This window comes from Gorilla gorilla, chromosome 9 (assembly GCF_029281585.2).
Source record: "Gorilla gorilla gorilla isolate KB3781 chromosome 9, NHGRI_mGorGor1-v2.1_pri, whole genome shotgun sequence".
Lineage (NCBI taxonomy): Eukaryota > Metazoa > Chordata > Mammalia > Primates > Hominidae > Gorilla > Gorilla gorilla.
In genome coordinates this window covers 133,986,169-133,999,325 of record NC_073233.2, presented here as the reverse complement: position 1 = coordinate 133,999,325, position 13,157 = coordinate 133,986,169, and the positions used below count along the sequence as shown (strand labels likewise).

The window sequence follows — 13,157 nt, the reverse complement described above, 5'->3', positions numbered from 1 at the left end:
CTAATATGTAATAGATGATACTACAAATCAGTAATTCATGTGTGCTCAAACTTTCACTGCTAATGCATGATAGTTGCTAACAACTGAAAAAATAAGAGAAAATTCTGACCTATAGGAGTAGAATTCACAATGATTTTTACCACAATGATGATGATGGTGATGAGAAAAATAATAATAGTGGATTTTTATTGTTGTGTACTTGTTATATGTATAATAAATAATAAAAATTAGTTATTGTTGGTTATGTCTGGGCCAAGTACTTTATATGCATTATTTCACCTAATCCTCAGAACAGATATAGAAAATAGGTACTATTAAGGTCTTTTTTTTTTTTTTCTTTTTTTTGAGACAGGGTCTCACTCCATTGCCTAGGCTGAAATGCAGTGGTGCAATCATGGCTCACTGTAACCTTAAACTCCTGGGCTTAACTGATCCTTTTGCCTTAGCCTCCTGAGTAGCTGGGACTACAGGTGCACACCACCATGCCTGGCTAATTTTTAAATTCTTTGCAAAGATAAGGTTTCACTACGTTGCCCAGGCAGGTCTCAAACTACTGGCCTCAAGCAATCCTCCTGCCTCAGCTCCCCCAAAGAGTTGGCATTATAGGCTTGAGCCACTGCTAGACCTATTACTATTTCTTAGATGAGAAAACTGATGCACAAAGCACGTTAAGTGATCTATCCAAGATGCAAGTTAGTTGTCATAGCATTCCTTTCTTCTGATACAGGAAACGTTCACAACTGATAAGGAACTGCAGGTGTGGAAACCAAGCTGATGAATAATAATGATGCCCATTATGAGTCAAGCACAGTACCAGGTGCATTTTATACACCTTAAGTCCTCAAAACAACCTGGCAACCTATGGTGTATTTACACCTGTTTTACTGACGAGGAAATTTGCCTAACTTCCTACAGCTTTTATGGACAACTGGACCAAACAGAAGACCTCTCCTACCTCCAGGGACTAGTCATTCTATCCACATCTTGTTGGTCCAACCTGCGCTAGAGCTGTTAAAGTGGTCAGAACTTGCTCTAACAATGCCAGCCCCTTAGAGACTTTGACAGACTGTAGTTCATTTTTCCTTTGGAGAGGAAAAAGAGAAATTCTACCACGGAGACTTAGTGATTGGCCCAAGTCCACACCACAGACAGGAGGATAACGAGGGAGCTGGGATAAATTATACTGGACAGGTTCCCCAATTCTCAGCTTGGTTTTTTTTCTATGAGACCATCCAGCCTCGAATAACTCATTCATTAGCTCCCTATCCTTTGCAAATATCTTCAACTCCTTGCCATTCTCTTTCAGGCCCTTTGCTTTCTTTCACATCGCAGACAGGGGCTCCTTTGCCACACGTAGCCTAATGACAGGGAAGGTGGCATTGTGTCTGCTTAGCGCCGGGCTCCCGTACAGGCCTTTCTCTTTCCTGTAAAAGGATCTCCACATTCTTTGCTAGTGCAAAGAAGATGTGGAAAGTAATTTTCTCCTGACCTGGTATACGGGTAAATCAATCTAGCATCGCAAACCCAGTAGCAGAGTTAGGTGATCTGTGTGTAATGGGTTTAGGCAGTGAGTCCCCGGAGCTTAGCCAGTTCAGCATAAAAAAGGCCATAGAAATCCCTCTCTCCGTGAAATCCTCTTGCACACAATTCAGGAAATGTACAAGACAGTGAGAATACAGTCAATCTATTGGAATTTCTTTTTCAAAGAAAAAATAGATTGCAAAGGAAAATTGTTGATTGCCAACCTTCCAGCCTTGTCAGGAGAGTTATCCTGCAGTCAGTCATTAGATGTAAAATTCCTAAGCCTTGGGGGATGGTCAGGTCATTTAATACCATGTCAATATCAAGTTACATCATAAATAATTGGAACTTCCTGAATATTTAACAAGAACTTTGTTGTGTAAATTTGGAAATCATCCAAATTGAGACAACTGACTTACGTTATTGTTTAGCCCTCTAGGTCTAACTCATTGTGGGGGTTTAGTTGTTTCGAACTTTGGTCCTTTTAGCAGAGAGTAGAAAGGCGTTAAACCAATTGACTTTTAGACAGTCAGTTTCCCTTCCTTTTTTTGGTTTTAAATTGATTAATGCTTTTTTCTCTGTAAATAAGACCAAATAAAAATCCAAAGTCATAACCAAGAGAGAAATATATGAAATGGCTGTTTAGTTTGCAAGCCTTTAGCAGACTAAGTCAGCCTGGTGATGATCAACTTTGACCACTCTTGCAGTTGCTAAATGGGCACTTTCTGACATTTGCTACATCTGTCAGATCATTTCTAGTCCAAGAATATTCTAGAGGCTCATAATGTTCATTTGAGTTGGTATCAAATTCTAGACAATAAGATTTGAGTTCCTTCTGGATGGGAATCTATAATTAAGGTTTCATAAACCGTAAGGTAACAGTATAAGTGTAAAGATTAATTATGGTTATTATCACCTAAAGAATAAAATCCCAAGTTCTTATTTTACCATTCAAACCCTCTCCTATGCAGCCTCATCCTATCTTACTAATACTGTCTCCCATTGCTTCTCCCAATCCCTCCTTGGCAATAGTTCCCACTTCTCTACTTCTCTCTCAGTCTTTCCCAGCCTCTAGACTTAGGCTAAGCTCTCCCTCCTCCTTGAAGCCTTCCTTCCTCTGCTTCAGTTGGAAGTTATTTCTGAAGCTACCATTTACTGAGACCCTACTCTGTGTCAGATACTGTGCAGAGTACTTGCAGATAATGTGATGCATTATCTCATTTAACTCTTGAAGGGCAGGTATTAATTTCCCATTAAATTTTTTGTTTGTTTTGGATAAGTAGCCTATTTGCATGGTTCAAAAATCAAGACAGTATAAAAAGTTACACTTTTTTTTTTTAAGATGGGGTTTCACTGTGTCACCCAGATGGGAGTGCAGTGGCACCATCTCGGCTCACTGCTGCCTTGACCATGTCAGCCTCCCAAGTAGCTGGGGCTATAGGTACACACCACCATGCCTGGCTAATTTTGTATTTTTTTTAGAGATGGGATTTTGCCATGTTTCCCAGGCTGGTCTCAAACTCCTGGGCTCAAGAGATCCACCCTCTTCGGCCTCCCAAAGTGTTAGGATTACAGGCATGCGCCGCTGTGGCCAGCCAAAAGATATAAATTTAAAAGTATCTTATCCAACTTCCACTATAAGTAATCATTTTTAAAGATATTCTTTGAATAGCCGGGTGTGGTAGCGTGTGCCTGTAGTCCCAGCTACTCAGGAGGCTGAGATGGGAGGATCACTTGAACCCAGGAGGTCGAGGCTGCAATGAGCCATGATCATGCCACTGCATTCCAGCCTGGGCAACAGAATGAGACCCTGTCTTCAAAAAAATAAATAAATAAATAAAAGGAAAGAGGTCTTCTTTGGTTCCTTCTAGTGGTTCTTTATGCAAAAAAATCAGTAAATACAAATATATAATCTTATTTTCCACCTCTTAGAAATTAGAGCATAATACTGCCCATAAGATGTCCTGCACCTGCCTCTCTCTTTCTCTCTCTTTTCTTTTCCATTTAACACATATTCTAGAGTACCCTCCACAGCAGTTCTCTGAGAGCTTCCCTTTTCTTTTTTCAGTGGCACAGTATTCCATTGTGTGGATGTAGTTCTTGATGGTGGACGCTTGGATTGTTTCTAATCTGCTATAAACAACAATGCAGTGAATAGATTTTTCATATGAATGCAAGAGTATCCGTAGGACAAATTTCCAGACTGGGACTGCAGGATCAAAGGGTAAAAGCATGCTATATTTTGATAAATATTGTCAAATTTTCTTCCCTGGGGTCATACCATTTTTCATTCCCATCAGCAACGTATGAAAGTGCAATGCACGTATCACTATCTATAGTTTATATATGAGAAAACCGAGGCACAGAAAATAAAAAATTAAGTGGTTAATAACATTCAGGCTGGACCTCAAACTTGTGCCTGGCTGTATTCCTCTCATCTGGTGTTTATCAACTAGTGATTTGCACTGTTACTTGTTTTATATATACATAGGCCTAAACTTTCTAAAGCTTTAGTATAAACTTTTTAGGTTTATAACAAAGAGTTTCTAATAAACAGAGTCTGGTCAATCACAGGTGAGAATGAGGGAAAAGGGAAATAGGATAGAAACAGTTGGGAAACAAACGCAGGCGATGTGTTGTTATGAGGCCCTTGCGTTTGATAAGTCACACAAGACCCAGCTGAGCCCTCAGTAGGTGCTTCTGCTTGGCCACGAGGGATGGTTCCAGACAAGTAGTGTGGGCAAGCCATGCTTGGAGCAGTCCATGGATAGAGGATGGGAGGAGATTATCTGTTGCCCTGCTCCCATGCCCTCCTCACATAGGGGAGATAACACACTGCACTTTCTTTCTTTTTTTTTTTTTTTAAATACAGATGGGGTTTCTCAATATTGCCCAGGCTGGTCTTGAACTCCTGGGCTCAAGCAATCCACCTACGTTGGCCTTCCACAGCATTGGGATTACAGGTGTGAGCCAAAACGCCTGGCCTCACACTATACGTTTAAGTTGTGTTGCTTAGCCCTCTCAGCAGATCCTGGGGAAGCCAGATTTCAAGCTCTGCAGTGCCTAGAAATGGTGCAAGGGACACAGAGTGGGTCACTGCAGGGTCTTGGAGACAGGTGAGGCTAAGGGAGTCTGATGAGGCCACATGAGATGTTTTTCTTTTTCTTTTTTGAGATAGGGTCTCACTCTGTCATCCAGACTGGAGCATAGAGGCGCGATCTTGGCTCACTGTAACCTCTGTGTCCTGGGCACAAGCGATCCTCCTACCTCAGCTTCCTGACTAGCTGGTACTACAGGTGCATGCCATTACACCCGGCTAATCTTTTATAATTTTTGTAGAGACAGAGTTTCACCATGTTGTACAGGCTGGTTTTGAACTCCTGGGCTCAAGCAATCCATCTGCCTTGGCCTCTCAAAGTGCCAGGATTACAGTTGTGAGCTACCACACCCAACCAAGATGTTTTTAATACAGGTATTTCCTTGTATGTCTTTAATTCTGTGCTTTATACTTAAAAGGTGCTCAACAAAGTTTTTTCTTTTTTTCAGTTTATTTATTGAAACTTTACACATACACTGTTTGGCTATAGAATTCTAAAATCATATTTTCCAAAATGTTTTTATCCCAAATTGCAGAATGATAATAGCAAAGGAATACATAAGTCATTCAATTTGCTTCTCAATGTGTTAAACACAGAGAATTATTTGCTCATTTGGTAAACATTACCTCATCCGCTTCTTCACCTTCTTCATCATAAACATCATCATCAACTTCAATAGCTTCTCCAGTAAAGTATGACACTGCTCTTGGGATTATACCCTCATGTAAAAAGTGATCTATTTTGAAGTCTGTGCAAGGATTTCAGCATCATCATCCAGATCTCCACTCTCAGGAACTTCAGGAGGGGCAAACAAATTAAAGAAAGAGTCATTGGAAACTGTGTTAGTCACAGTATGAACTGTCCCACTTCCTTTGTGTTTCTGCTTCTTCTTAATGGTTTTCAAAGTGACATTCTTTCCTTTTTTCCAATCTATCTGGCACCCTGTGCAACCCATAATTTCTGGTCCATCAAAAGAAAAGGGATCAGAATCATCTGGTTCTGACCTCATCCTGTATGTCTTTGACAGCATTTCATTTGTAAAATATTCATTGGGTTCAAAGTGAAATTCTAAGACAAAATTCATAGGCTGGTCAGCATCTGAGAGCTTCACTTTAGTATCTTTCAAGTGTTTCAGAATAGGTTCATCATGTTGTTGAACCATATCACTGAACAAGTCAACATTCTTAGAAACAGTTAACCAAAATTCAGGAATTTCTTTGGGGTCTTCTTTTTCTTCATCCTTTTTCTCATCTTCGATCTTGGCCTTTTCTTTCAGCTCCTCTGAAATCTCATCTTCTTTATCTGGTTACCATTCACATTGTTCTTCTGTGGGTTCATAAATTTCATTAATAATCTCAAATCGCTTATCAAATAGAGGCTGATAGAGAACAGCATATTCCTTTCAAGATCGTGAACTTCCTCATAGAATTTGGTTTCTATCTGTGCACATTTAATTTAACTTGCAGGTTTTTGAGAGCATTCACTCGTCTTTTAACTACTCTAGGCAGGCTTTCAAGGTATCCTGTTGGTGTTTCTACTGGAACATCAAGTCTTTCTTGAAGGACTGCAAGAATCTGAGGACTTTGCATTATCTGAACAGTTAGCTGACGTGCTTTGATTTTTGTTTCTTCACCAGTTTCTTCTTCATGTACTTCTTCAACATCATCCAAATCTCGATCAAGTTCAGATTGTCAGTGTCTGCCATGTTATAAGAACTCCAAATATCGGCGGCTAGTATGGGAAGCTGGGAGGCCCGAGCTGCACAGGCAGTGACTCAGGGCGGCAGTGGCGGCAGGAGGAGCAGGAGGCGGCACTGCGAGCAAATGGTGCTAAAAAAGAACAGATTAATTTAACTGATCAATTTATTTGAAGTGATATTAATAAAAATACTTCCCATTATTGTAGGGAGACATTAACGTGTACTAATTAAGAGTCCAGCCTCTAGACACAGATTACCTGAGTTTTAATATGAGCTCTGACACTGACTAGCCGTGTGACTATAGTCAAGGCACTTCATGTCTCAGTTTTCTCATTTGTAATATGGGACTAATGCTTAAAATAATACTTGGCGCACAGAAGGAACTATATAAGCATTAACTATTATTATTATAAATAGCTTTTATTTATGTTAAAAACACTTTTATCCAGTGTTTGCTACTTGCCAGTCACTGTATTAAGTGCTTTGTGTGTATCATCTCAATTAATCCTCCTAGCAAACCACTGAAGTAGGCCCTATTAACAACTCTATATGAGGTATTATTACTCTTTACAAATGATGAAGTCATTTACTACTTTACAAATGATGAAATCAAGACTCCAAGAGTTTAAGTTATTTGACCAAGATCAAATAAGGTACAGTCAGAATGTGATACAAGTTTATGGACTCTAGTTACTCTATTATGTTATTCTTGGAGAACCATTTTTGTTTTTGTTTTTGAGACGGCATCTCGCTCTGTCGCCCAGGCTGGAGTGCAGTGATGGGATCTCGGCTTACTGCAAGCTCCGCCTCCTGGGTTCATTCCATTCTCCTGCCTCAGCCTCCCGAGTAGCTGGGACTATAAGCACCCACCATCACGCCTGGCTGATTGTTTGTATTTTTAGTACAGACGGGGTTTCACCATGTCAGCCAGGATGGTCTTGATCTCCTGACCTCATGATCTGCCCGCCTCGGCCTCTCAAAGTGCTGGGATTACAGGTGTGAACCACCGCGCCCGGCCTTGGAGAACCAATTTTAACATGTATTGAGTATTATAAAAGCACCCACTTCAGGCCTGGAATGTATTAAATGTCACTTAGTATCTAACAACCTTCCCACCTCATCCCTGAGGACTTGAGTACTTGGCTCATGGTATTTCATTTATCAGCCTCTCAGTTCCTTCAATATGTCCCCTGATGGCATAAATCATCCACATCGTCCACCAGCACCGGTAAACATACTAGATCTAATCATTACCTGGAACTGTTCTACTTCTGAAATGGTAAACTCTGGTGATTACCAAAGACTTCTTGGTTCTTTCTTACTCAATCCTGTAACAACAGCTCTTTAATCTCATACATATCTCCTTTTCTTTAATTTGTAATTTTTCCAGTCTATTATTCTTCTCAAACCTCTTACACCTTTTCCACTGCCTGGATTCTATGATTGCTGTTTTAAAAATTTTCTTACCAATACCATGTGGTATTTTCCTTCTTGTACAACTTCCAGAAAAACTTCAAAACTGGGTTGGTGCTATGCTTTTCCCCTTCTACCTGATTGATTAAATTTTGATGGAGAAAACCACATAATCATGCAAGCTCCATCACCATACATTAATGGTCTCCAACCTCAGCCAGGCCCTCAGCATCACTTATCAATTCTCTGATTGATTTTCTACTTTCATTTTTCAACTCTCATTTTTCCTAATGACTATTCCAAACCTTCACCACCTTCTTCAAGCATCCTTTTCAAGTCCCATACCTTGAGTTCAGTAAACAGCCTTTGCTCCAAATTCATCAAGATAATTGGGGGCTTTAGTTATTGGAGTTTTAGAGATCCATCCTTGGCTACAACTTTCTGGTTCCACATTATTCCTGAGAGATCGCTTCCACTTTAATGGTATAAACACTACTTTATGCTGATGACGTTTAAATCCGTATTTCCACTTGGAGTTCTCTACGTAGTGGACATCTGTGGTTGGAGGCCCCATAGTGTCATAGTCTGTTTCTGCTGCTATAACAAAATGCCTTAGATTGGGTACTCTTTAAGCAACAGAAATTTATTTCTCATAGTTATGGAGGTTGGGAAATCCAAGATCAAGGTGCCTGCAGATTCAGGGTCTGGTAAGTGCCTGCTCCTTACAGATGATGACCTCTCTGTGTCATCCCTTCTTCTGAAGGGACAGAAGGGGCTAGCTAGCTCCTTGAAGCCCTTTTATAAGGTCATAAATCTTGCTCATGAGGGTGGTCCTCATGACTTAGTCAGCTTCTAAAGTCTCCACCTCTTAATACTATCACCTCTTACTACTCTACTTAATACTATAGTGACCTTGTGTTCACACAGCTCCCTGTTCTTTGCACTGAAGATGTCTCCTTGTACTTACCCACGTGTGTGTCTATATCACAGTTAGACTGTGAGCTCTTTGAAGCTTGGGACTGCACATTGTTTCTTAATGTTGAACAAATGGATGAATGATTCATTAATGAAAAACTGTTTTACACCTGAAATGATTTCTCTGCTTTACAAAAAAAGGGGGAGAGGAAGTAATTAATATCAACAAACATTGTGATTATTTTCTTAGTCTGACTATGAGTAACAGTAGGCATAGTGAATTCAAACGGCACTGTGAGATCTGGAGGTGCGCAAAGTGTATTATGTCCCAGGAGAAGAACCTGGAATTCTCTGTAGCCACAATAAATTTGCAAGACTTCTATTACATCCATACAAAACTCTCATTTCAGTTAAATCCTCTATGGAAAGTCTTACTTGCCGAATGAAAAATCGTTTACCATAGCTTGTTAATAACATATAGATTCTTGGTCTCCATAAGTGAACAATGGAACAGTGGAGGACAAACTAGAGTTAAGAGTTTTTTTCCGGCTGGTTGTGGTGGCTCACGCCTGTAATCCCAGCACTTTGGGAGGCCAAGGCGGGAGAATCATCTGAGGTCAGGAGTTCAAGACCAGCCTGGCCAACATGGCAAAACTCTGTTTCTACTGAAAATACAAACATTAGCCAGGTGTGGTGGCATGTGCTGTAATCCCAGCTACTTGGGAGGTTGAGGCAGGAGAATCGCTTGCACTCGGGAGGCGGAGGTTGCAGTGAGCCAAGATCGCGCCATTGCACTGCAGCCTGGGCAACAAGAGCGCCCCAGCCTGGGCGACAGAGTGAGACTCCGTCTTAAAAAAAAGTTGTGTTTTTTTTTTTTTCCCCTCCTGTACTGACTTTCTTTCCAGGGGCTTTACAAAAACCCTGAATCTAGCTAATGCAGAAAGCTAACCTGTTTGAACAATACCACACTTTCAAAGCATTTCTTTTTAAAATTCACGTAAGAAGGTAAGGGAGGACTGGCATATTTCTCCTGAAGTTCAGTACTGAGTATTTATAAACTTAACTATTATTAGGGCTCCTTTTGTAGTTAAGCTAATAGTAAGTAATGATGATGGGGGAAAAAAGAGCTAACTGCTAATAATAACAATTTATAAAGAAGTTACAGTCCTTGAATGCCCACTGAGTGGCAGGTGCTTTTCACAAAGTATCGTATTTATGCTTCACAGCAACATGTTGAATAGAAATTTATTTTTCCTTTTTCTGTTTGAACAACTGAAGTTCATTGAGTTCAGATAACTTGGGGCAGGTCCAACGGACAAGTTGAAAAGACTCTGGGGCCAAAGGCCACCAGGTCACACCACGCCTCTCCTAGCCCCTGAGTTTTGCTACCTGCTTGCGTGTATGTGCAGGCAGGGCGGGTGGGTGGTGGTGGGGGAATCAGATGAAGCTGCCTAAGGAACTAAACATGGAAAGTGGTGGAAAGGCGAAGGAGGTATAAGCGGTGGGCCGCCGGAACCCTAAGACAGACCAGGCAAGAACCGGGAGAAGGGATGCACCCGTTGGCGGCTCAGAGAACTTAGGTAGAGGCGAGGGGCGGGGCGGGGAGAGGGGCGGGGCCGGAGCGAGGCTAGGGCGGGGCCTCGGGGGACAGAGTCGACCATTTGGAGACCTGCCAGAAGAGCCGCCTCTCCAAGGGAATGAAAGGTGAGGGGAGCGTGAGTGCAGGCATGATGGGAATCTCCGTGACTTGGTAAGGCAACTCACCCTTACCTGTCCTACACCCAAGAAGAGCCTCTTCTATGCTCCTCTGGGGTATCTCTCTTGCAGAGTAGGCAGGTCAATGACGAGGAGAGGGTCCTGCCCAGAGCGTGCCCCCCTCCGTCACTTGGTACGGCCCGTGCCCCCGCCGCTGATCTGGCAGGCTGCGCGCGCACCCTCCGGCTGGGTGCGGGCCGGCGGGGCGCAGCGGCCTCTACGGCCCGCCTCCGTCAGTCTTTCCCCGGTCCCTCCTCCCGCTGCTCGCGTGCTCCGGGCCGGCCCAGCACCCGCCGAGTTACGTGCCCGCTCTCCCCGGCGGGGAGGAGCGCAGCCGCGGGGGCGCGCCCTGGTGACTCCGCCCCCCAGCTCCCCTCCCCTGAGCCCGGGAGCCCGGCTCGCGCGGCTAGGTGCGAGGAGACCCGGGACCCCACGCACGCCCGCCCGCCCTGCCCAGCGCCCCCACCCCGGCGTGCGAGGCGCCGCTCCCTCCTCTGCCCTGCGAGGTGCATGGAGGGGCCCGTTCGGATCGCAGCCGCCGCCACCGTAGCCGCCGCCGCGCGCGCGCGGGGGGATGACCTGGGGGTGGCTTTCCGAGCCGGCTGCAGCGCAGGAGGTCTGGAGGCTTAGCCAGCCCTGCGGAGAGGTGCGGGGGCCGGGGTCCCGCCGCAGGGTCGGAGGGAGGGGTGGCGCGCGGGCACTGGGCTTGGGGGGCCTTGGCTTAGGGGACGGGACCCGGTCCCGGGGACGGGCGGGCCGGCGTTCCCCGGAGGGCGTGGGGGTCCAGGGCTGCGTGCGGGGTCTGGATGCTGATGCCTGCCCGGCGGGGAGCCCCGGCGTTCCGCGTCCTCGGGGGCTCGGAGGCACCTCGCGGGAGGAGGCGGGGTGAGGTGTCAGTGACAAGACGAAACCTCTTCTTGACGATGGTCCTCGGGGGCAGGTGAGATGCCGCAGAGCGGGGAGCTAGGGAGCCCGTGCGTTTTCCCAAGGGAGCCGGGTCCCTGGCCTCTCTCAATCTCCATCCCTGCAGAGCGCCCGCGAGAGACAGTGATTTATGTGTAGGGAGAAGCAAGAGAAATTTCCTGCACAATGTATCTTTCTCTGCCTTCACAAGACTCAGTGACTTCCCAGCCCCAGGGAGTGTATTTTTCCTTCTCCTCTGTAAAGCTTTCTGTGGATTGCATTATCATTTGCTAAATACATTACATCTCGCTATTTATTTCAGTCGGCAGCTTCCAGACCTTTGTTGCTTTCTCTCCACATCTAGGAATTTCAGCAATAAATCACTGAGGGGGATAGATAGACTCTCTTGCCCTTCCCTTCATTGTTCTCCCTAACCCCACCAAATCAGGTGGAAGGCTCTCCAAAAGGAGCTGTTTCCAGAATGCCTGCCCTTCCTCATCAGGACGACAGAGGGTGGCAGGTGCTTTAAGGGCAGACTGCTTTCCAGTGGGAATCCAGAATTTAGAGAACCTCATCAACAGAAAGTCAGCCTTTGTGTCCCAAACCAGACACCTTGAAAAACAGGAGGTTGGACTAAAAGCTCACATGAGATTTATTTTCAGGCCTATGCCAGTAAAGATGAAAGACGCCAAGTCAGTGAATTCTGATTCCTTTCGGCGCTGATAACATAACCCTCACATTCCCAGCTGACACTTGGCATACCTAGTGGACAGTGTCTCCAAGGAGAGGAAGGTGGGGAGGGTGTTAGAAAATGAAATGAGTTTATTGTCAGCATAATTCTAAACATTCTATGACATTTTATAGTTCTCCCCCACCCTCAGTCTATTTTTAGCTGAAAATTTGGGGATAGTTCAACTTTTAAGATAAGATGAAAGAAAACCTTCAAAAAATTTTCTGGAAATTTTAAATTAGTGCTTAACTAGAAAGCATTCTTCGGAACCCGAGAAGCACCAAATACTGCAGTCTCTGTTATGCACATGTTGGAATGAACTGCCTCATACTTGAAGTTATATGAGAAGGATGGAGAAAACCTGTTTCATTTTGTAAAGACGTGCCCTGGGTGTGTGTTTGGCAGTGTGTAGAACAGAAACATTTATATTTCTATTAAGAAACACACAAATGTATATTGTTTAACTTTCATGCAAAAACTTCCCAGTGTTTGGGAAATCTGTCTTTGTTTGAATAGTCAGCCAGGAGAATCAGTTACTAGAGGTACGTGCTGTTGTTTGTGTAATAACTCACTTGGGATGCTTTGATTGATTGCCATGGTTCTCATCAACCTCCTCTTCTGTGCAAAGTACTTAAACAGCTCTGACTCTGAAGCCTTCAAGTACAAAGAACCCTTAGGACTTGGATACTGATCTAGCTTGTGTAGCTTGGCTTCTAAATCTAGCTTACGCCTTGCTTTCTTTGCAGGTGGTTTGACTTTGCAGGAAAAGAATTAAGTTCACTTTAAGATAGGACTTTCTCCTCCAGATCGTCAGGGTATATACAGCTGAAGGCAGTAGGTAGGAATAGGAACTAATGTCCTAGGGCTTTGTTCTAAAGAGATCAGGTAAAAATTTGTTGACTATTTCTTGGGCTTTTTCTTATTTTCCCACTTTGCCCATCTGCCTTCATGACTTTGTAGACAATTTCATGTATGGTTTTGTCGAAATGTAAGTTGAAGTAAAATTTTCCTTCTGTAGAATTTTTTTTTTTTCCACGAGCGTTTAGACTAAAAATTGGTGATTGTTTCTAAGTTAAATGCTAGGGAAATGATTTCAGGAATTAAATATTATCGTAGTAAAAAT

The 13,157-nt window shown here is 43.6% G+C and overlaps 1 protein-coding gene and 1 pseudogene across 3 annotated transcripts in view; one reads left to right on the top strand and one right to left on the bottom strand.

Annotated features, from left to right (window-relative positions):
• Window positions 1-5,079: 5,079 nt before the first annotated feature.
• LOC101145022 (nucleosome assembly protein 1-like 1) lies at window positions 5,080-8,305 on the bottom strand (annotated as a pseudogene).
• Window positions 8,306-10,641: 2,336 nt separating this feature from the next.
• CDON (cell adhesion associated, oncogene regulated) overlaps window positions 10,642-13,157 on the top strand; it is a 106,072-nt gene continuing 103,556 nt past the window's right edge. For 2 of the 3 annotated variants that reach the window (XM_063693657.1, XM_019037649.4), the window contains exon 1: window positions 10,642-11,047. The gene's annotated coding sequence lies outside the window, so the exon portion shown is untranslated. Of the gene's footprint in view, window positions 11,048-11,244; window positions 11,342-13,157 lie in introns of those variants that run through there. The other variant, XM_055356347.2, reaches the window with a different exon arrangement.